Source organism: Euleptes europaea, chromosome 4, assembly GCF_029931775.1.
Source record: "Euleptes europaea isolate rEulEur1 chromosome 4, rEulEur1.hap1, whole genome shotgun sequence".
In the NCBI taxonomy this organism is placed as follows: domain Eukaryota; kingdom Metazoa; phylum Chordata; class Lepidosauria; order Squamata; family Sphaerodactylidae; genus Euleptes; species Euleptes europaea.
Window position 1 is genome coordinate 112,612,523 of NC_079315.1, and position 23,431 is coordinate 112,635,953.

Genomic DNA, 23,431 nt, shown 5'->3' on the forward strand with positions numbered 1-23,431 from the left:
GTCCAACGGTCTGTGCATACATTGGCCAACCAGGTGCCTCTAGGAAGCCCCACAAACAAGATGACTGGGCAGCATTGTCCTGCCTGAGTTCCACAGCACCTAAGATAATAGGCCTGCTCCTCTGATCCTGGAGAGAATAGGTCAGCATCATGACTAGTATCCATTATGACTAGAGCCATGGATAGCCCTCTCCTCCATGAACATGTCTATTCCCCTCTTAAAGCCTTCCAAGTTATGAGAACATAAGAAAGGCCCTGCTGGATCAGACCAAGGCCCATCAAGTCCAGCAGTCTGTTCACTCAGTGGCCAACCAGGTGTCTCCAGGAAGCCCACAAACAAGACCACTGCAGCAGCATTATCCTGCTTGTGTTCCAAAGCACCTAATATAATAGGCATGCTCACCTGATCCTGGAGCAAATAGGTATGCATCATGACTAGTAGCCATTTTGTCTAGTAGCCATGGATAGCCATGAACATGTCCACTCCCCTCTTCAAGCCTTCCAAGTTGGCAGCCATCACCACATCCTGGGGGGAGTTCCATAATTTAACTATGAAGGTTGCTGTGATGTTGGAACACCAGGCTCCACCCTCCCATTTCTCCTGGGGTTTACTGGCAACCCTAGAATGAGCACAATGTTGCATGGATATTCCCCTTTTGTGCAGGGACTTCCTGCCTTCTGTGCAGGGCAAAATCTACCTGTGGATCCAGCCCTCATCTCCAGAATCAAGCGGAAACATGAAAGACCTTTTAATCGAAGTAGGCTCTTCAAATGCCCTGAGCTTGGGGCCTTTGAGGATTTGCGCGTCAGCGTTCTCAGTTCAGGAGACATGAATAAGTTATGATCAGCTTCACCATCTAAGAAGTTTCCTCGGAAAGGAATTCTTATGCGCTGTGCCCTAGCAGTCACCCCTATCGGGATGTCGAAGCAGGAACATCAAACCGGCATCCCTTATTCCCCTCCAGGGCTTGGTTTGCTCTGACAATATGTGTCAAAGTCCAGACTTTTGTTCCAGCTGAACTCAAAGGTCAGCCCCATAGTAACATTGCAGAAAATCAGAACCAAACAGTTAGAAGAGAATCTTATTTGCAATCTCGGGAAAAAGAAGAGTTGGTTTTTATATGCTGACTTTCTCTACCACTTAAGGAAGAATCAAACCGGCTTACAATCACCTTCCCTTCCCCTCTCCACAACAGACAACTGTGTGAGGTAGGTGGGGTTGAGAGAGCTCTAAGAGAGCTGTGACTAGCCCAAGGTCACCCAGCTGGCTTCGTGTGGAGGAGTAGGGAATCAAACCTGGTTCGCCAGATTAGCATCCGCCGCTCATGTAGAGGAGTGGGGAATCAAACCTGGTTCTCCAGATCAGAGTCCACTGCTCCAAACCACTACTCTTAAACCACTACACCACGCTGGTGACCATTTTATAGGGTTGCACCATTTAACCGGTTGCTTGGAGTTATGCATGATTTTTTCATCCCTCAGAGTTCACTTTGCTCTCACCCCATCTTTTCTTGGGTTTTCCCAATGCTGTTTTGCCACGGATTTAAAGTCTGCTCTGAGATCAACTTGGTTCAAATGGTAGCCATTTGCGTACATAAGGCATTCCGGGTTTTCCCCTCCTCCTCCGGCCAGTGGGAGCCACAGGGTCAGGAGGGAAGGGACAGGGAGGAAGCACGTGTTTGCATACTCAGGAACCAACATAGCCGCCTGATTCCACCCCCCCCCCCCAATAAGTCATTTATGCATGACAGTTTTACCTGGGGTTCCAGGCTCTCTCAAACCACACTTTTCTCTTGCGAATTCCAAAATCGCTATGCACCAGCAAAAGTCACTAAGTTCAAATCTGGAAGTGTCTCCCCGCCCCTTGAAAGTGCTGCTTTGTAATTAGCTATAGTGCTTACTGCGAGAGAAATGTCCAGTCCCCACCCCCCACAGAAACCCAAGTGTCGTGTTGAAAAGCATTTAAAACACAAAACAAAATGGAGCTCTCTAAAAGGAATTGTGGGGGGGGGGGGCGGGGAGAAACCCAAAGGGGAACCTGGCAACCCTATTCCTGAACTTGGTCTTTTTGATGGAAAACCAGGTTGGTGCTGATGCTAGGAGCATCTGCATCTTGCATGTAGGTGTTCTCTCTTCTTATCTAAATTTGGTCCCCCTAACAATGCTCATTCATGCTACCATAATATCCAGGTTGTATTACTGTAACACACAATGAAGAGGAGACAAAAGCTTTAATTGGTACAAAATATGGTAGCCTGGTTAGTGTCTAGCCTCTGGGAACACATAACACCCATGCTTCAACATCTGCACATTTTTATATGCTCGCACCTTCCACATGAACCACAGTAGTGTACAATCTTCCAGAGAAAACAATAACATCACATAAAAGCAAACTAGCATCATGAAAACAAGGAGGAGAGATGCAGATGTAAAAGCAGATAAACAGACATTAAACTCTTATGCACATATTGAACTGAACCAAAAAATTACATCTTTCTATGCCCTACCACAAGGCACACAAATTCGTATAGCATGCCATGAAATCATACCTATTTTCACATAATGTATTCAACACAAATATTACAAAATACAATGAACACAAAATCCCGTGATGTGACCCCTGGTGCACATATACAATTATCATCCTATATAAATACAATTCAATTCAGTTCAATAACCTTTAATAGGCATAGTAAAAAAGACAGCTCATACAGATTCTCACAATCGAAAACAGATCACACAAATCCCTGATGAACAAACCAGGGCCCCTACAGAGTATACAATACAATAAGTATAAAATATATAAAATGTACCATATTTTGGGATTAAACAAAAGGTTAAAATAAAGGATTAAAATAATCTAACCATCCAACCAGACTGTGATATAATAAGCAATTATAATCATGATCATTGACCAATCTCTAGAAACCACATCACAGCAACAACTTGAAATATTTTTATGTTTTTTTATTGCTTTGTATAATTAAACACAAAAAAGAAAAGAAAAGAAAATATAAAACAAAATTAAAATCATAATTCAGTACAAAAACATAGATTATACAGAGCACTATTACATCCATTGCTAATACATTGTTTACTATCCTTTAGTGCCCGAACCTCCACCACCCACCTTTGTGCCCTCCACCCTTGGACTTCCGGAGCAGTGTTATGACAGTGTATAATAATCTATTATTATAATCATTTATTTAAAAAACACATTAATCTATAATTCATTAACTATAGCTATAAAATCCGTTTTTGCCCATTTATCCCAATATGCAGCGGCCTTTGACCATATTTTTTAAAATTCATCCAAATCTTTACCATGTAAAGAGTCTGTAATTGCAACTTGAAATATTACGCAGGCTTCAAAGATCCCCGACTCAGTAACATTACCAAATTTTTTGCAACCGAGGCAGTTGTTTCAGGCTTGACATCGGACAGTAGAGCAGTTAACATTCAACTTTTCTTATTGACTAAACCAGTAGCAAGCAAATCTAACAGACAGTCATTACGAAGGCCCTCCCCCAGGCTACATTCCAACATAATATGCATAAGTGAGTCTTTAAACTATTAAACAATTAAACATGAACAATTGGCTATTCTCCCGTTCCGGCCTGGATACCCATTTGTTCAAGAATACCACTGAGGAAGTAATTTATACGAAACGGCTTGAGTGCCTCCGGAGGATATTGTCCATCTTGTGCATGTTCTTGGACTTTGTTCTTGGACTCGTTAGCACGTACCCTTGGACTCCGTTGGTTACAATCATAGGCACAGCGCCATCAGTGGATACTTGTATGAAGATTCTGGACAAGTTGATATTAGGCTGAATAGCCAATTATTCATGTTTAATTGTTTAATAGTTTAATATTTGTATTTATATAAGATAATAATTGTATATGTGCACCAGAGGTCATATCACGGGATTTTGTGTTTATTGTATTTTTTAATATTTGTGCTGAATACATTATGAGAAAATAGGTATGATTTCATGGCATACTATGCAAATTTGCGTATCATATTGCAACGAATGCACATAGACTACACGCGGCAATCTTGTAGGGTTTGCCAACTCCAGGTTGAGAAATTCCTGGAGATTTGGGGGTGGGGCCTGGGGAACGTGGGGTTTGGGGATGGCCCTCAGTGGGGCATAATGCCATAAAGTCCACCCTCCAAAGCCGCCCCTGCAATTGAATAGCTCTTACATTATTCCTCAAAGGGATACCGATCCTATAAATGTGAGGACCAGGCAACAATACTTAAACATCAAGAAAAGCTCAGTTTTCAAAAGAATAAATCAGCGTTCCCCAACTCGGAATATACTCCAACACAAATAGGCCATTTATGCATGGCTGTTTCCTCGCGGTCACCCCGACTACATAGGGGCTTTGCTTTGGTTATGCTTGCATTTTCCAACTATCAGAGGTTGCCTCGCTCTCACCATGCTTTTTGCCCGTGTTTTCTGGATTCGCGTTTAGCCCGCGTCCAGAAAACGCAGGCAAAACGCGTGGAAACGCACGGGGAGAGCGAGGCGACCGATGACGGTTGGAAAATGCAAGCGTAACCAAAGCAAAGCCCCGAAGTAGTCGGCGGGGTGACCGCGAGGAAACAGCCACGCATAAATGGCCATAGTGTTTTCATCGCATTGACATTATTCTGTGAATGGAAGGGGGAAAAAATCCTGCTGCTCGCTTGGCTTTTGATGAATCTGGCATACTAACGGGTGGTTTTGTTCAATTATATCAGTTGTGAATAATGTGGGTCTTAAGTGTTGGCAAGCCCCAACTCCCCGCTTGACATTTCAAGAGGCCTTTGAATTGCAGTTTAGAACAATTCCATTCGGAGGGGAATCGTCCTTATTGTAGGGATACCATAGCAACCCCGCAGACCAGGGCCTGGTGGGTGTGAAAGCACAACTACGGTCTCGTTAAAATTTAAAGAATCTCTCAGGTTAAGAATCAGCAGCTGCAAAGGGGGGCAGCCAGAATTAGCGGTGGAAGGGCAGAGGAGTCTGGCTGGATATAAATAAACCATTGCAGAAGGCGGCTTTTGGCTCCGGTTCCATGTAGTATGTGATGACAGCAAAGCTAACCATCTCTTTCCCCTCTCCTCTTTGCCCAGATGTATGTGTCGTAGGGTTGCCAGGCCCCTCTTCGCCACCGGCGGGAGGTTTTTGGGGCAGAGCCTGAGGAGGGCAGGGTTTGGAGAGGACTTCAATGCCATAGAGTCCAATTGCCAAAGTGGCCATTTTCTCCATGCGAACTGATCTCTATCGGCTGGAGATTAGTTGTAATAGCAGGAGATCTCCAGCTAGTACCTGGAGTTTTTGGCAATCAAAATTAGGTCTAGTGCCCCAAACAATTGCTACTGGAAATCTCAAGCACTTATGGCAAGAAAACAATTACAGACACAAGTATATGCTGTTAGGTCTATTCATAGTATAAAATGCACACACATTAATCTTTACAAGGTTACAAGTGATGCAATAACATGCAGTACATGTATAAATTCCGTTTGGAGATGCATCAGCTCGTCCTAACAGCATATACTTGTGTCTGTAATTATTTTCTTGCCATAAGTGCTTGAGATTTCCAGTAGTACCTGGAGGTTGGCAACCTTAGTGTGCTGGAGCTCGACATGAATAGGCTTCTGGTGTCTAAGCAGGGTTGCCATCCTCCGGGTGGTGGTTGGAGATCTCCTGCTATTACAACTGAACTCCAGCCGATGGAGATCAGTTCACCTGGAGAAAATGGCCGCTTTGGCCATTGGACTCTATGGCATTGAAGTCCCTTCCCTCCCCAAGCCACGCCCTACTCAGGTTCTCCCCAAAAACCTCCCGCCGGTGGTGAAGAGGGACCTAGCAACCCTAGCCTTGAGTCTTAGCAAGAAAGGTAGACAATAAATAGGGTTGCCAATTCCCAGCTGGGAAATTCCTGGAGATTTGGGGGGAGGTGTCTGGGGAAGGTGGAGTTTGGGGAGGGGGGGGGGCATCGGTGGGGTATAATGCCATGGAGTTCACCCTTCAAAACTGCCATTTCCCCCCAGGGACCTGATCTCTATAGCCTGATGATCAGATGTAATTCCAGGTGATTTCCTGGCTCCACCTGGAGGTTGGCAACCTTAAACGCTCTCCCCCTGCCTCTGGTGTCTAAGTAGGGTTGCCAACCTCCAGGTACTAACTGGAGATCTCCCACTATTACAACTGATCTCCCCACGTTTTGCCCTCGTTTTCAAATTCGAGATAAAACAGTTCCCTGAAAACACAGGCAAAACGCGGGAAAGGCAGGGGGAGAGCAAGGCGACCTCTGACGGTTGGAAACACCATGCATAATCACAACAAAGACCCAAAGTCGTTGGAGGGGTGACCGCGAGGGAAACAGCCATGCATAAAAGACCTATCCGTGCTGCCCCCAGATCCCGCTGCATTGATGCCTGAGACCTTGACTGTCTTGACGGGCTACTGGACTCTGCCCAAAACATTCACAGCCGCAATCCTGTTATGCAACAGTGCGGCATCCCAGTGTCCTTGCAAGATCCCAAAATCCAGCGACGGCACAGAAAGCCGATGAAATATTCTCCCTGGGAAGGGGACTGTGTCGAAGATTCACAGTGAATGCAAAAAAAAAAAAAAGGTGGCCATTTATCTCCAACTTGCAATAGAGCCGACGTGTCATTTAATTTTTAAAAACCTTACTAAGATGACTACAGTTTCCTGGAGAGGAAAGGAATATTTATAATTGCTTGAACTTCTTATGCTAGCAACCACCGGTGCCATCTAGCAGTAGGGTTGCCAACCTCCAGGTACTATCTGGAAATCTCCTGCTATTGCAACTGATCTCCAGCCGAAAGAGATCAGTTCACCAGGAGAAAATGGCTGCTTTAGCAATTGGACTCTATGGCATTGAAGTCCCTCCCCTCCCCAAACCCCACCCTCCTCAGGCTCAGCCCAAAAAAACTCCCACCAGTGGCGAATAGGGACCTGGCAGCCCTATCTAGTAGACCAGTTCCTTCCTAGGCAGCAACATCAACTGAGAATAATAATGGCATTTCTTGTTTGTGATTCTTTGTGCATAGGAACCTCCAGACCTTAATGAGGAGCAGTTGAGAGCGATGGATCTAGGCCCTTCACAAAGTTGGCTACCTGTAGGATCACCTCCACACACATCAGGCACCAGATGGGATATATGTCACATCCATTCTAAAGACACGTATTCTGCAGACACTCGTTACCAATCAGTTATTTAGTTCTAGTTATCACCGACAAAGTCCTTGGATCCACATACCTACAAGACCGCCTCTCCCACTGGGTTGCCAGCTCTGGGTTGGGAAATACCTGGAGATTTGGGGGTGGAGTCTGAGGAGGGTGAGGTTTGGGGAGGGACTTCAATGCCATAAAGTCCAAATGCCAAAGCGGCCATTTTCTCCAGGGGAACTGATGCCTGTCGCATGGAGATTAGTTGTAATAGCAGGAGATCTCCAGCTACTACCTGGTGGTTGGCAATCCTACCAAGGACTATTAGCGGTTCCTCCATTCAGGTCAGTCTCTCTACTCAGCACTGTGCTTTCTCAGTGGCTGTACTTATGCTGTGGAATGGTCTTCCTGAAGATATGAGGTCTGTGGTTGGGGGAGAAGGTAACCACCTTAAGAAGAGCCGTGCAGGATCAGACCAGCGGTCCATCCAGTCCAGCATCCTGTTGCCAATAGTTGCTGGGCGGATGCCTCCAGGAAATCCACAGGCAGAGCACAACATAAACTGTCCTCCTCTGCAATGGCCCCCGACAACTGGTGTTCAGTGGCCTCTAAGCATGGAGGCCCCTTTGCACCATCATGATTAATGGCCTTGAAGACGGGGATGCCAGCCTCCTGGTGGGGCCTGGGGATCCTCCGGAATTATAGCTCATCTCCAGTCTACAGAAATCAGTTCCCCTGGAGAAAATGGATGCTTAGGAGGGTGGACTCTATGGCATTGTATACCAGTGAGGTCCCAGTCCTCCCCATGCTCCATCCCCAAACCTCCGGGGGTTTCCCAACCTGGATCTGGCAGCTAGGGTTGCCAGCTTCCAGGTGGTGAGACTTAAGCTTAAACAACCATTCTCCATAATTCAGTGTTTTGCAGTACTGGAGGACAGAGACACCCTTTATCTGAACGAGATAATGATTCAGTTGGACCTGAACTGGAGGCTCACTTCATTCTGATACCTCAAGAAGTATGCTTTTAGTAAACTCACGCCAACATATCTGGAACATCGTGCTTGTAGGCAAACCAGTCGATAAGAGATTTAACCATTACAAATACATATATTTTTGTCTCATAGGTTGGTACTCCTTAAGGTTGCCAACCTCCAGGTACTAGCTGGAGATCTCTTGCTATTACAACTGATCTCCAGCTGATAGAGATCAGTTCCCCTGGAGAAAATGGCTGCTTTGGCAATTGGACTCTATGGCATAGAAGTCCCTCCCCAAACCCCGCCCTCCTCAGGCTCCGCCCCAAAATCTCCAGGTATTTCCCAACCCGCAGCTGGCAACCCTGCTTAGAGACCCTCATTCTCAATTAATTAGTCTAGGCCCCCTTTAAAGACAGGTAGGCTAATATCCACCAGCTTGGGGTAGTGAAATCAGTAATTAGGCATTATGTTTAAAAGTTAACTTTCTGCAGTCGGCTGTCATGCTGGTCCGTTTCGTTGGGTGACCCTACTTTCTAGTGAAATGGGAAAGGGCAAAAAAAAAAAAAAATCTCCATACCATATTAAAAAAAATCTATTACAACAAGGCTCTCCCCCCGACCCCCTGCCGCCAAATGCTAAATACCGTTCTCCTTTCAGCCCTAAACAGCCTTGCTGTGAGGATTCAAAGGAATGGACTTTTCCTGAGCAGCTTGGAAGGAAAACAAAATACTAAACAGATTGGACTTCAAGTCATACAGAATGGCCAATAAATAAATAAATAAATAAATAAATAAATAAATAAATAAATAAAGTTCTTTTGTAAAACCTGACAGGATGAAATCAGAAAAAGCTCACGGATTTTTTTCTGAAATATGATTAAACGTATTCTCTCTTCTTCTTTTGTTTATTTCCAAGACTGCTGGATGGGGTAATGTATAAATTAAAATAAATAGATATGGCTTAATACTCTAAAGGTGTTTAAAGATTTTCACAACCCATGGGCTATTTCCCCCCTTAATTATCCTGACATTGCTACCCAAGCCACCCTTTTGCCGGGTTTATAGTTTTGTCTTGAAAGTTTCATGATTATGTAAAGCGCAGCAGTATGCAGAATGGATCCTGAAAAACGAGCCAGCAATTTCAACGTGACAGAAGCGATTGATTTTAATTAAGCCGCATACCAAGTAATGCTCATGTTTTTTAAAAAAATCAACAGTAACTCGTGAATCATGATTTTACAACTCTCATTTATGTTTAAGCAACAGCCACACATCTTCCTTATGACCAAAAGACAGGCAAGCAGTTTTAAAAGCAGAGGTACCTCTCTCTCAAGCAGTGGTTTCTCTACCCTAAAGGCAGACATCAGAGTATTGGGTAGGATTATACCTCTTTCTTACCACTCATTGAGCAAAAAGTGCATTGTTTTTTAAATGTAATGAATTTAACATGTTTATACCCCCACCGGAAGTGACATTGATACGATGCCAACTACAAAGGGTTGGGCCTCAGTTTGCTGCTGATGTTAGGGTTGCCAGGTCCCTCTTTGCCACTGGCGGGAGGTTTTTGGGGCGGATCCGGAGGAGGGTGGGGTTTGGGGAGGGGAGAGACTTCAATGTCATAGAGTCCAATTGCCAAAACGGCCATTTTCTCCAGGTGAACTGGTCTCTATCGGCTGGAGATCAGTTGTAATAGCTGGAGATCTCCAGTGAGTACCTGGAGGTTGACAACCCTAGCTGGTGTCCTCCCCTCCTGGCCAGCTGAATGGGGCCAGGGGGAGGGGCTTAGAGTCCTCCCCAAACCCCGCCCTCCTCAGGCTCTTCCCCCAAAACCTCCCGCTGGCGGCAAAGAAGGACCTGGCAACCCTAGAGGGGCTCCAAAGTGGGGAATCACCTGCCCCTGTCAGTGGTCTAGGAACCCTATGGACATCTTGGGGCTTCTAGGAGGAAGGGTGGGATAAAAGTGTGAATTATAGGGGAGGACACTCCCTACTTCCCTAGCACTGTGATCCCAATCTAGATTGGATAGGGTTGCCAACCTCCATGCGTCAAATTCTCAAGATAGCAGCCGGTTAGGGAGCTCCATATCAATCCTAGGAATAGTAAGATTAAGCCTTTGTGGCTGATGAAGCTACTTCTGTAGCGAAAACGCTGGAATACATCCGGAGCCGCGTTACCATCTGCACTTCCGTCGCCTGAAGATACATTGAAATTAACTAGAAAGTCACTCCACGCTTTACATGAACTTTTTTGCACTTATTATCAGTACTTAGCTGACTCTTATCGCTTTTGCTACTTTTTTGCTTTGTAACCTCGGTTGCCTAGCTTGGTTCGTCTATTTATGTTCATTGCAATACAGTGACAGCTTTGCTGTTTTTGCCGCTTGCTATTTTTTTGCCTATTGCCTTAATTACTTTTGCCTACTACTGTTCTATTTGTATCAACACTACTTACAGTAGCGTGAGTTATTTGTATAACCTCCAGGTACTAGCTGGAGACCCCTGCTATTACAACTGATCTCCCGCCAATAGAGATCAGTTTACCTGGAGAAAATGGGCACTTTGGCCATTGGACTCTGGCATTGAAGTCTCTCGCCTCCCCGAACCCCAAAAACCTCCCTGAACCCCAAAAACCTCCCGCTGGTGTCAAAGAGGGACCGGGCAACCCTAAAGATTGGGTCTCCTCATGGACACTTCTTTGGGTCAAATTACACATCTGGAGTTCCTGTTATAGATCTCTGGCACCTCATCTGTTTTTGCCCTATAGCTGCAAACACTCTTACTTGGAAGTAAACCTTTAAAAAAAAAAAATCAAAGACAGTGACTGCTTAGTAAAGAAGCTTAGGCCTGGGCTGTTGATCTTCCTTCTGGGTTGATTGTAATTTTCTTTTAAGTTCTTCTAAGAAATGGAACAATCATCACATGGTAACCATAGCAGAAATATTTCTTTAAAAACCATTTGGCGTTGGATCTTGAGGCAATGGGAATAGGGCCCGGAAGCCTCCGCTTGTTAAGATGAAGGCTCTGTCTTGGCAAACAAGATTTTTTAAATTCTGTTCCTAATGGAATAAGTTATAAAAGAAGAGAAACATTCAGAAGGCAAAGAACATTAGGAGAAAAGGCTTGGGATGTATTTAAAAAGCCCAGCTGGCCGGGGAGAACATAAAAGTAGCAGACAATTCCCGCTCTGAACTGCACCGTTTCAGATCACACACAAAGCAAGTTTAAAACCAAGAAGAGGAAACATGGACACAGTCTAGTCTGGTTTTTATTTCTTGTGTAAATCTGAAAGAAAGCAATTTTAAATTAATGTGTTATTAGTACTTAAGTGCGAGAGAGAACTGAAATTAATTCTAAGTTGGAGTGATGGTTGTGGGGGCACAGATGAGAGGAACTATTTCGTATGTATGGCAGAATACTGAATACAGTATTACAAGTGGGGGGGGCAGAAAATCAAAGACTTGCTGGGGAGGGGAAATCCTGTTATTTCTTTCCCTGATGGCTCTTTGAGCCCTCTGGTTCACTCCCCCCTTCCACCCTCAAATATATATTTACATACACATTGTTTTGGGATTTTTCCACAAACCAGGGGATCCCCCCCAGTTTGAAGGAACATCTCCCTTTTCTGTTCCTGACCCCACTGTGGAGATTTATTGATTCGCACTCTGGGATCAAGTTTTGACTTAGATAGGTGATAAATACATTGCAAATCACATTAGTTCTAGAGTACCTGAAGCAGATTTTTCTATGAATTTAACACCTCCCCCCCCAAAAAAAAATCCCATTTGATCTCCACACTATGTAGAACAGCACAAACACCGCAATCCTAAGTACATTTTCAGTTTCGTACTTTGGAACAGCCTTGCTGACGGCATGAAAAAAGCCCCCACCTTCATAGTTTCCAGGTGAAATTGTAAAACAAAATTATTTAAGAGCATATTGGGGAACATTTGGGAGTCATCAATTTGCAGTTGAAAGGGTTATTTCAGTTCTTCTGGGCTTCGGTTTTGATTTCAGATGCTTTTTTAATTGCTTTAAATTTGTTTCCCATTTTAGGTCCCATTGTTTGGGGGCAAGAAAGCTGACAAATATTTGAAATAAATAGCTTTTAAAATCTGATTGCGCTGCTCACTCACATTTGCTTTCAACCACAAAATAGAGCTAGAGAGAGCTAGCAACCTGCCCCGTCCAGGGCTTCGTCGCCAAGAAAAAGGGTTTCTAAAAAAGTTAATCAGATCTGTTGAGCTTGAGAAAAGCTAAACTATTAATGATTAGTGCTGCAGTCTCCATGATGGAAACAGGTGTACGTCTAGCAACCACTATGCTTACAAATCTTTTGAACTGGAACGGTATGTCTTTTTGAAGCAGCTGCCCAGTTGACACCAATTTGGCCTGCGTTGGGGATGTGTTGGGGTGTATGGAATTTAATTATTTAGGTCCCACGGTTGCAGCAGCATAGATATCAGATCTACTGTACTATGTAGTTGCTAGACAGCTGTTCCCAAATGAGGTGGGCGAAACGGCAATGAAAAAATGCAAAGAGACACACAGCCTGTAGGTGGTTGACCTGAACTGGGACTTAAGCTTAAACAACCGTTCTCTCTAATTCAGTGTTTTGCAGTGCTGGAGGACAAAGACACCCTTTATCTGAACAAAATAATGATTCAGTTGTACCTGAACTGGAGGCACACTTCAGTACTGTGTTTAGTTTTGGGCACCGCAATCTAAGACAGACATAGACAAGCTGGAACGTGTCCAGAGGAGGTCAACGAAGATGGTGAGGGGTCTGGAGACCAAGTCCTATGAGGAAAGGTTGAAGGAGCTGGGGATGTTTAGCCTGGAGAGGAGAAGACTGAGAGGTGATATGATAACCATCTTCAAGTACTTGAAGGGCTGTCATATAGAAGATGGTGCCAAGTTGTTTTCTGTTGCCCCAGAAGATCCAACCAGAACCAGCGGGTTGAAATTAAATCAGAAGAATTTCCATCTAGACATTAGGAAGAAATTTCTAACAGTTAGAGCGGTTCCTCAGTGGAATAGGCTTCCTTGGGAGGTGGTAAGCTCTCCTTCCCTGGAGGTTTTTAAGAAGAGGTTAGATGGCCATCTGTCAGCAATGCTGATTCTATGACCTTAGGCAGATCATGAGAGGGAGGGCACCTTGGCCATCTTCTGAGCATGGAGTAGGAGTTACTGGGAGTGGGGGGGAGGTAGTTGTGACTTTCCTGCATTGTGCAGGGGGTTGGACTAGACGACCCTGGTGGTCCTTTCCAACTCGATTATTCTATTCTATGATACCTCAAGAAGTATGCTTTCAGAACACTCACGCCAACATATCTGGAACATTGTGCTTGTAGGCAAACCAGTTGATAAGAGTTTTAACCATTACGAATACATATATTTTTGTCTCATATGTTGGTACTCCTTACGGTTGCCAACCTCAAGGTACTAGCTGAATATCTCCTGCTATTACAACTGTTCTCCAGCCAATGGAGATCAGTTCACCTGGAGAATATGGCTGCTTTGGCCATTGAACTCTATGGCATCCCTCCCCTCCCCAAACCCTGCCCTCCTCAGGCTTACCCCCCCCAACCTCCCACCGGTGATGAAGAGGGATCTGGCAACCCTAGTACTCCTCTACATTACAGCCTATTATCTTGGAAGTATCACTCAATAGTGATCAGAGCTTGAAAGCTAAGCAGGGTCAGTAATTGGACAGGAGACCACCAAAGAAGTGGGGGCTGCTATGTGGAAAATAGCAACAACAAACCACGTCTGCTCATTTCTTGCTTTGAAAAACCCATGAAGTGGAACTTCATGGGGCAGCCATGAGTCCATTGCAACTCAGCAGCACACTCGGGAAAGGGCTGTGACTCAGAGGGAGAGATCTGCTTCACATGCAGAAGGTCCCTGGTTCAATCCTTGGCATCTCCAGATGAAAGTATCAAGTGGTAGGTGGTGTGAAAGACAGACCTCTGTTTGTGACCCTGGAGAGCTGCTGCCAGTCTGGGTAGAAAATATTGACCTTGATGGACTGACAGTCTGGTTCAGTATAAGGCAGCTTCGTGTGTATTCATGAGTTGCGTTTTACCACTCCGCTTGACTCACACTGGCACCTTTCTCCAGAGCAAGGGGCTGCCTCTTGTATCCAAGGAAAGCTCCCCGCATTGGATGAAGGTCCCATTGTTTGTAGGGTTGCCAACCTCCAGTTGTGGCTTGAGATCTCCTGGGATTACAACTGATCTCCAGGCAACAGAGATCCGTTCACCTGGGAAAAAATGGCCACTTTGAAAGGTGGATTCTATGGCATTATACCCTATTGAAATCCCTCCCCTCCCCAAACCCCGCCCTCTTCAGGCTCCACCCCCCAAATCTACAGGTATTTTCCAACCTGGAGGTGGCCACCCTAATGATTTGCTAAATGGGAGCATGCAAGATGATAATATTAAGCAAATTCAGTTGCACCTTCTAAGACAAACGTTACCTACAGAGCATCGGACTGGATTCTGTGGATCAGTTCCACTTATGGTGGTGTTTTCCTCCAACCCAAGGAAAGTTCCTACTTTTGTGTAAGGGGGAAACTCTTAGTGCGGGGTGGGGGGAGTGCTACTAATTGTGGAACCAATGGGGAGGATCGAACTTATCCCCTACCTCATCAGGTGTCCAGGAACCCTTGATGGAACGTTTCCAGAAGTCTTAAAGGAATGGTCTTTAATAAGGCTTCTACATGGAGAAGTCAAAGTACAAAAATGTTTCACTTAGGCCTTATAGAATAAGAAGAAACTGCAGTCCCTGTTTAGGCCTTCATGAACAGCCAAATTTCCGAACAAATACATGTTCCACAGCCACCCAAATCCATTTGACATTTCTCAGAGAAAAGCCAGGGAGGTTTGAATATTCACCCACAGGGTTTTTAGAAGGCTGTTATTACCGTGACTGTTCGTCTCAATTCTCCCTTTCTCATTTGTGTGCATTCTCAGAAACATTTGTTAAAAGGAAAGCTTTTCTTTTTTGCACACAAACGGAAGAATTATCCAACTTTAGAAGCACCCCCTCATAGTTCTGTATGATCCAAAGGATCTCAACTCTAGGTTGAGAAATTCCTGGAGATTTTGGGGTTGGAGTCTGGGGAGGGCAGGGTTTGGGGAGAGGAGGGACCTCAGCAGTGTATAATACCATCGAGCCCACCCCCCAAAGCAGCATTTTCTCCAGGGAAACTGATCTCTGTCATTTGGAGATCCGTTTATTTATTTTAATTACAAAATTTATATCCCGCCTTTCTGCCCTTACAAGGGCCGCCAAGACAGCTAACAATTTAAAACATACATGATTAAATATATTATAAAGCGATTAAAATAAACCCCTCTCCCAAACATACCTCTTAACTTTAAAAAGAGTTTTTTTTTAAAAAAATAAGAGTTAAAATACATACAAAGCATAAAACATTGGTTAGGAAGGATGAAGAAGAAGGTTGGTTTTTATATGCCAACTTTCTCTATCACTTAAGGGAGACTCAAACCGGCTTACAATCACCTTCCCTTCCCCACAACAGACACCCTGTGAGGTAGGTGGGGCTGAGAGTATGTGACTAGCCCAAGGTCACCCAGCAGGCTTCATGTGGAGGAGTGGGGAAACCCACCCGGTTCACCAGATTAGTGTCCGCCGCTCATGTGGAGGAGTGGGGAATCAAACCTGGTTCTCCAGATCAGAGTCCACCGCTCCAAACTACCACTCTTAACCACTACACCACACTGAATCGTTGAGGGAATGCCAAACAAAACAAAAGTCCATAAGATCACCAGACCTCACCTGGATGTTGGCAACCCTAATGATACACTGATAGGTGTGCGTTTCCTGGACTGAAGGATACCAGCTCCAAGCAGCATCCCCCTGTGAGCTGTGACAGACAGCCCCATACGAGGACAGATGTTTCTACTGCATCCCAGCATTGGGAGAAATGATCTGACCCTACTGCAGCGGAGGAGTTACCTGCCTGGCAGAAACAGGTGGGAAAAAGTCAGGGCCAAAGGGTTGAATCATACAGAAACTCAATAAGCAGCCTGCTCTGTTTTGAGCTCATAGGCAATCCTTTCATTATTAGATTCCTCCATTTCTTGCACACGCGGGCTGTTCCCTCTCAGCTCACTTTCCTGTGCCTTGACTCACACTTTGGACATTAAAACCTTGCCTGCTGATTTGTGGCAATTGGTTGCCAAAGAATCTCATGTTTTTAAAAAATCCATTTTGAACACGATCATTTCATCCTCATCCATATTCAAGAGTTTCAGTTTAGGTAGAAAATGGGACGAAGAAAGGAACCGAAACCTCACCGAGGCTGTGCTAAAATAAATAAAATTAAAATTCTGTGCTGTAAAAAAGCTGAACTCTGCGGCATAAATTATGCATGCTTTGGCTTATGTTGCATAATTAATTCCGCTCCTTTATTCAGAGGAGACGCAAAAATAAAATGGAGGGGAGGTGTTGAAACACCCTCCCATAACCACAGAAATGCCCCAAAGATCACTTTGGGGACCAATGATCAGCCTTGGGGGAGGGAAGAGCAAGTGGGTGTGAAGTTGAGGGGTAAGATCTCAAGGAAACAAGGATGCCTTCTCTTCCCTTTTGGGGGGGGGTCTGAATGGCTCCTGGCAGTGAACCTGTTCTGCATTCTCGCCCCATCGTCTCCATGTAATTTTGTGGGGGGATTGAGAGGTTGAGAAGGTAGAGATGCTCCGTTCTTCTGTTTTCTATGCAGGACTTAAGGAGAGAGCTGGAGATACTCTTCTCTGTTCCTCTTCTGAAGCCAGCGTGGGATTGCTGCTCTAATCCACAGATCCATGCACACCATGCTGGGTGGTCTGCACACAGTAGCACATTAACCAGATGCTTTTGGTGGGATGGGTGTGGGAAGGAGAAAATGCCCAGAAGGTAGCATATGTTTCGAATAGCACCCCCACCTGCCAGTTCAAAAACCCATAAGAAGCATGGTGTTATACTTGCTTTAAAGCTCCGGGGGTGGGTGGGCGTTCCCCCCATTCCTAATTTACAACTCTTTAGCCAATGCACAGATTTGTAGCATCTGCCTCCTGTTCTGAAACTCACAGCTCTATGTACATTGAATATTCTGTATTTTTAAAAAAATCCACATCATAGGTTTCAGTACAGGCAGACACAAGATAATTTACGCGTCTCACACTGCCATCCTAAGCGGAGTTACACCCTTCTAAACCCATTGACTTCAAATGACTTAAAAGGATGTAGCTCTACCTAGGACGGCGCTGCCAGCCACCATGGGGGATGTAACAACACAACAAGAAATGGAAATTTTCAGCAGATCCGTCAAACGTAGCAAGAACTGCTTAATATGCAATATATTATTTATAGCACAGAGGTACAGTGTTGTTACGAAGATTCAAAACCCATTGTAGATAGAGCAGGTGACTGCAACCTTTCAGGACATCTCTTATTTAAGACAACAAATGATAAAGACGGAATCCATTTTTGTATGTGTTTATTTTTATCGGAGGAATTCTGCGCCGCTTTCGTTTGTGCTGATATTTGGTCAGCACTTAAACCTGGAAGCTGAACTGCATTGGCCATAGTTAGAACTTGGATGGGAAACCACCAAGGAAGTCCAGGGTGGCTGTGCAAACCAACCTCTGAGCATCTTTTGCCTTGAAAATCCGACCGTCGTCATAAGTTGACTGCGACTTGATGGCACTTAATTATTATTAAAATTGGCTGTGTCATACCAAGTATTTATAGCAGACGCAAGTTTGCTTTTCTAAGATTCAGCAGTTTGCATTTTGCAGCTGAAGACAGGAAGATTGTTAGCTCTCTACAAACCACTGTACGGGGTCTTCTATTATGTCCCAAAATAATTGCAGTTGGGGAAAATAATTATTTATAACAGCTAGACTCAAGTCCAGTAGCACCTTAGAGACCCACGTTTTTTGTAGTACTAACCTTTGGGGGTTACCACACTTGTATTCCCAGCTATGTATTAAGAGTTTGAAAACGTTATAAAAAATACTGTTTGCACTTTCTATGTATTCCCACCGATGTATTAAGAGTTTGAAAACGTTATAAAAAATACTGTTCACTTTGTTTGGCCCCTTTAGCTGTGAAGACGTCTTCCAACCATTTATAAGCCGTGGTATCCAAAAACCCTTTTAAAGCGATGTTTTTTATAACGTTTTAAAACTCTTAATACATCGCTGGGAATACAAAGTGCGGTAACCCCTTTGAGAGGCACACAGCTCAGGAGGTTTGACACTCGAAAGCTCATACCCCCCAAAATCTTGTTGGTCTCAAGAGCTTTGGCTCTCAAAAGCTCATACCCCCAAAATCTTGTTTAAAACATAATTTTATTTAACTTATACCCTGCCCTTTGCCGGCAAGGCAAGACACAGAACAGCTTCCAACAATACAACTCACAATGTATTACAATATAAATGAAAGATTAAAGCATACAATTCTAAACCAATTGTCCAGTTTAGATTAACAAGATGGCGTCCTAACCCCATAACCGCTTCTTAGAAATGACAAGAGTATCCTCGATGGTGAGGATGGTCTAAGTGATACCCAGTAGACCAACATCAACCTAGAAAGTCTCAGGTCCTCCAAGGAACAGGGTCAGGAAGAGAAGGAGAAAAGGACAAAGAAGGGAAAGGGGGGAAAGGGAAAGAAAAATAAAGAAGGAATGGCCCAAAATCTTGTTGGTCTTGAGAGCTTTGACTCTCAAAAGCTCATACCCCAAAAATCTTGTTGGTCTCTATGGTGCTACTGGACTCGAATCTAGCTGTTTTATTGCAGATCAACATGGCTACGTTCTGAAGTTATTTATAAGTTATTTTTCTAAGCAAGCTAATTGGCCTACTTCAGAATCTTGGGGTTGGACTACCAATTACCTTTAAGAAGAGGTTAGATGGCCATCTGTCAGCAATGCTGATTCTGTGACCTTAGGCAGATGATGAGAGGGAGGGCATCTTGGCCATCTTCTGGTCACTAGGGGTGTGGAGGGGGGAGGTAGTTGTGAATTTCTTGCATTATGCAGGGGGTTGGACTGGATGGCCCTGGGGGTCCCTTCCAACTCTATGATTCTACCTTGCTAAGAACAATCCCTCCTGCAGTTTCTACAGGATATCTCCCACAGGGTGACACACTGGTACTGATAAACACAGTTGTAGGGCGGCAGTGGTCTCCTCTATAGGGAGCACTTGCTTCCTGCTCCCCCACCCCCCAAATGGCAGCCTTTAAAAAAATTGGTCTCCCACATAACAGTGTCGTGATTGTGCCCACCTTCTGGAGAGCCCTTGGCTCCATAGGGGATACTTGGAAACAATTTTCCATAGGAAGATCATATACAAAGTGGGTTCAGGGAAAGTCTGGTTCCATTTCTTCTTGCGCCAGAGGTGTCAAACATATGGACCCCAGGCCAGATCTTATGGGGTCCATAAGCCAACCAAGGCAGCCACCCCCACCGCATTCCTGCTCTGGGGTGGCCGAAGGTGTCAATGATCAAAGACTGTTAAATAAAACAATAACACTCTTACAATGTTTTATTTTAAGCATGTTGGTATTTTAAGTTTAAAAAAAATTAAGTAAAAAAATAATAGCATTAATTGGCTTAACCTGTGTCTTCTTATAAAGTTTGTATCTCCAATACCTGGCATTTATTTTTATGGTGCACACGGCCCAACCTGAACAAGTGACATTTATGTCATATCCGGCCCTCATGACAAATGAGTTCGACACCCCTGACCTAAGCTGTCATGTGAACATTGAGCTGAAAGCAGATATAAATGTTTGAAACAGAAAAATAAAATCTGCCTTTAAAAAGATTTCAGGTAGCCTCCATCTCAGTGGAACAGGCTTCCTCGGGAGGTGGTGAGCTCTCCTTCCCTGGAGGTTTTTAAGCAGAGGCTAGATGGCCATCTGTCAGCAATGCTGATTCTATGACCTTAGGCAGATGATGAGAGGGAGGGCATCTTGGCCATCTTCTGGGCATGGAGTGGGGGTCACTGGGGTGTGTGTGGGGGGGGTAGTTGTGAAATTCCTGCATTGTGCAGGGGGTTGGACTAGATGACCCTGGCGGTCCCTTCCAACTCTGATTCTATGAGGCCCTGAAGAATCACAGCCAGTCAGAGGAGACAATTCTGAGATGGATGGGCCTCATATATAGTTTCACATGAGCCAAGGCCGGTATAGGTACCCCCAGCTCCCTTATAAAGCCTGTAACTCCACGCCAGGACCTGATGAACACAAGGAACCTCAGAGAAGTCTCCTGTAAATCACAGCACAAACAAACCTTCCTAGGGAAGCAAGCTCACAAAGCTACAGAAACCACGACCTGCTCTCGAAAGGATTTTATAAGAAAGGATTTTTTGATTGGCCTGAAAAGTAATACCATTTATGTAATTTAAACCTTAATAACATAACAGAGGCTAATGGACGCCCCATTAAAAACGCCACTTGAATTCTCAGAGCGTTTAAGAAGGGATTAGAGGGGGGTGGGAATGAAAAAGCCACTAAACTAGCCAAATCTCGATTGACCGAGTTTGCTTTCGTCCAAAGCAAATTCTTAAGAAAGCATAATATTAATCTGGCTGACCTGAGAACAGGTCGGAGGGCAAACCTGGGCAGAGACATTCGAAAGAGGAGAAGCCGGAACTTAAATAGCTAAGGATAAATTTTGTCAATCCGACGCTTTTTGCTGACCTTGGATTTGGGCACAGATTGGGCGTACCCCAGGAAAAAAAGTGACCAATGTTGACTCCTTGCTGAAATCAACTGTGCCCAAGAACTAAAACCACACGCATTTTAATGAGCTTCGGGGCTCCCTCTCTATGGTCTACCCCACAAGGAAAGGTTAGAAATGGGCACGAGGGTTCTTGGACCACTGTCACAAGCCGTAATGGGGCACAAGTGCAAAACACACACAAAATTTGAAGTAGGTTTAATAAGAACTTAAGAAGAGCCCTGCTGGATCAGACCAGGGGCTCATCTAGTCCAGCATCCCGTCTCACATGGTGGCCAAACAGGTCTTCTGGAGGTTCAACAATAGGGCACAGGGGCCGAGGCCTTCGTAAGAACATAAGAGCCCTGCTGGATCAGACCGGTGGCCCATGTAGTCCAGCATCCCGTCTCACACGGATACTCTGGAGGTCCAATAACAGGCTGTGGCTTTCCCCTGATGTTGCCTCCTGGCACTGGGACTCAGAGGTTGATTGCCTCTGAAAGTGGAGGTTCCCTTTAGTCGCCGGGGCTAGTAGCCACTGACGGACCTCTTCTCCATGAAACCCCCTTTTAAAGCTTTCTGTGCCTGCGGCCATCACAACACCTGCTGGCAGCGAATTCCGCATTTTAATCACTCCTTTCCCAATTCTACAGCGCACGGTGGTTAGCAGTAAGAGCTTTGCCTTATTTGGATGCCACAGCAAAGGATTACTACAGACAAAGAAAGTCACGAGAGATGGCGTGAGCACTGCGAATGTTCCCGGCAGCCAAACCAAACTAAACAGACTCAGTGTTTCCTCTGTGCAGACCTGGAAATAGAGAGGTTTCTGCATCCTCTGTTTCCTAGACAGGAGGTGACATGGCTGATCTCAGAAGACTGAGAGGTGATATGATAACCATCTTCAAGTACTTGAAGGACTGACATATAGAGGATGGTGCCGAGTTGTTTTCTGTGGCCCCAGAAGGTCGGACCAGAACCAACGGGTTGAAATTAAATCAAAAAGGTTTCTGTCTAGACATTAGGAAGAACTTTCTAACAGTGAGTTGTTCCTCAGTGGAACAGGCTTCCTCAGGAGGTGGTGAGCTCTCCTTCCCTGGAGGTTTGTAAGCAGAGGCCATCTGTCAGCAATTGTGACCTTAGGCAGATGGTGAGAGGGAGGGCATCTTGGCTATCTTCTGGGCATGGAGTAGGGGTCACTGGGTGTGTGTGTGTGGGGGGGGGAGGTGGTTGTGATTTCCCCTGCATTGCGCAGGAGGTTGGACTAGATGACCCTGGTGGTCCCTTCCAACTCTGTGATTCTGTGCTCATGGTAGGGCCCTACGTGTTCAGAGCTCACAACTCTCTTCTAAAGGGGGAGGGTAAAAAATGGAGAAGGAACAGAAAAGCAAGCGGCACTTGAGACTTGCTTTGTGGTCCAAACTCTCTCCTTGCTGACAAAACACAAACTCCAGACAGCCAAGGCCAATGCAGATGTTCCACTGGCGGAGCTCCAGGCACGGCTCTGCCGAGACCACAAAGGAAGGAGCCCTTACTTAAGAACAGAACAACCAAGTGTCAAGACCAGGCCCAAAAAACCTTAATGCCTGTGGACCAACTGCGGTCCCATTCCTTTCTGCAGCTCTCGCTCTAGGCCAGTAGTTCCCAAACTTTTTGGGCCCCGCCCTCTTGGTTCCACAAACTCAACCCTACCCTATAAAAAGCATTATTCAAAATAGAGGTTTGCATGACACATTAAAGAAGATAACAATAAAATTTAAAACCAGTAACAATTAATTGTGTGTGTGTGTGTGTGTGTAAAGTGCCGTCAAGTCGCAGCCGACTTATGGCGACCCCTTTTGGGGTTTTCATGGCAAGAGACTGACAGAGGTGGTTTGCCAGTGCCTTCCACTGCACAGCAACCCTGGTATTCCTTGGTGGTCTCCCATCCAAATACTAACCAGGGCTGACCCTGCTTAGCTACCTATTCAAAATCGAATTAATTTTTTTTAGCTGAAATTTATTCAACAAAACTGATGAACTTGGACCAGTGGTACCAGCTCTTCAAAGTCTGGAAAAAAAAAATTCTGAACGTTTCCACCAAATTTGCCAGCAGGGTGCCATAGCTTGATCTATTGTAAATTAGTGAACGCAGTTGAAGGGGCCCACCTCTAGCGCCCCCCTGCTGCCCCATGCCTCTTAGTGCCCCCCTAGGTAATCCCACCGCCTCCCAGGGGGTGGTACTGCCCACTTTGGGAACCACTGCTCTAGGCTAAGCACTTCTAAATATCTACTCGCTTGTGGTCTTTCCCCAACGAAATGGCTGCCATGGGAGGCTGAGCCACATACACAGAGGAAGCCCATGTACAGAGGCGGAGAGGTAATTTTTAAAAGTATGCTGGGAGAAAGGAGGGACAGACAACAAAACCAGCACCATGATGGGAGCTGCCAACTGAAACGACATTTTTTAAATCTGCATGGCCAATCAGATCTCCAGTGATCAATTAGAACAGGGGTGGGGAACGTCAGGCCCGGGGGCCGTATAAGGCCCGTGAA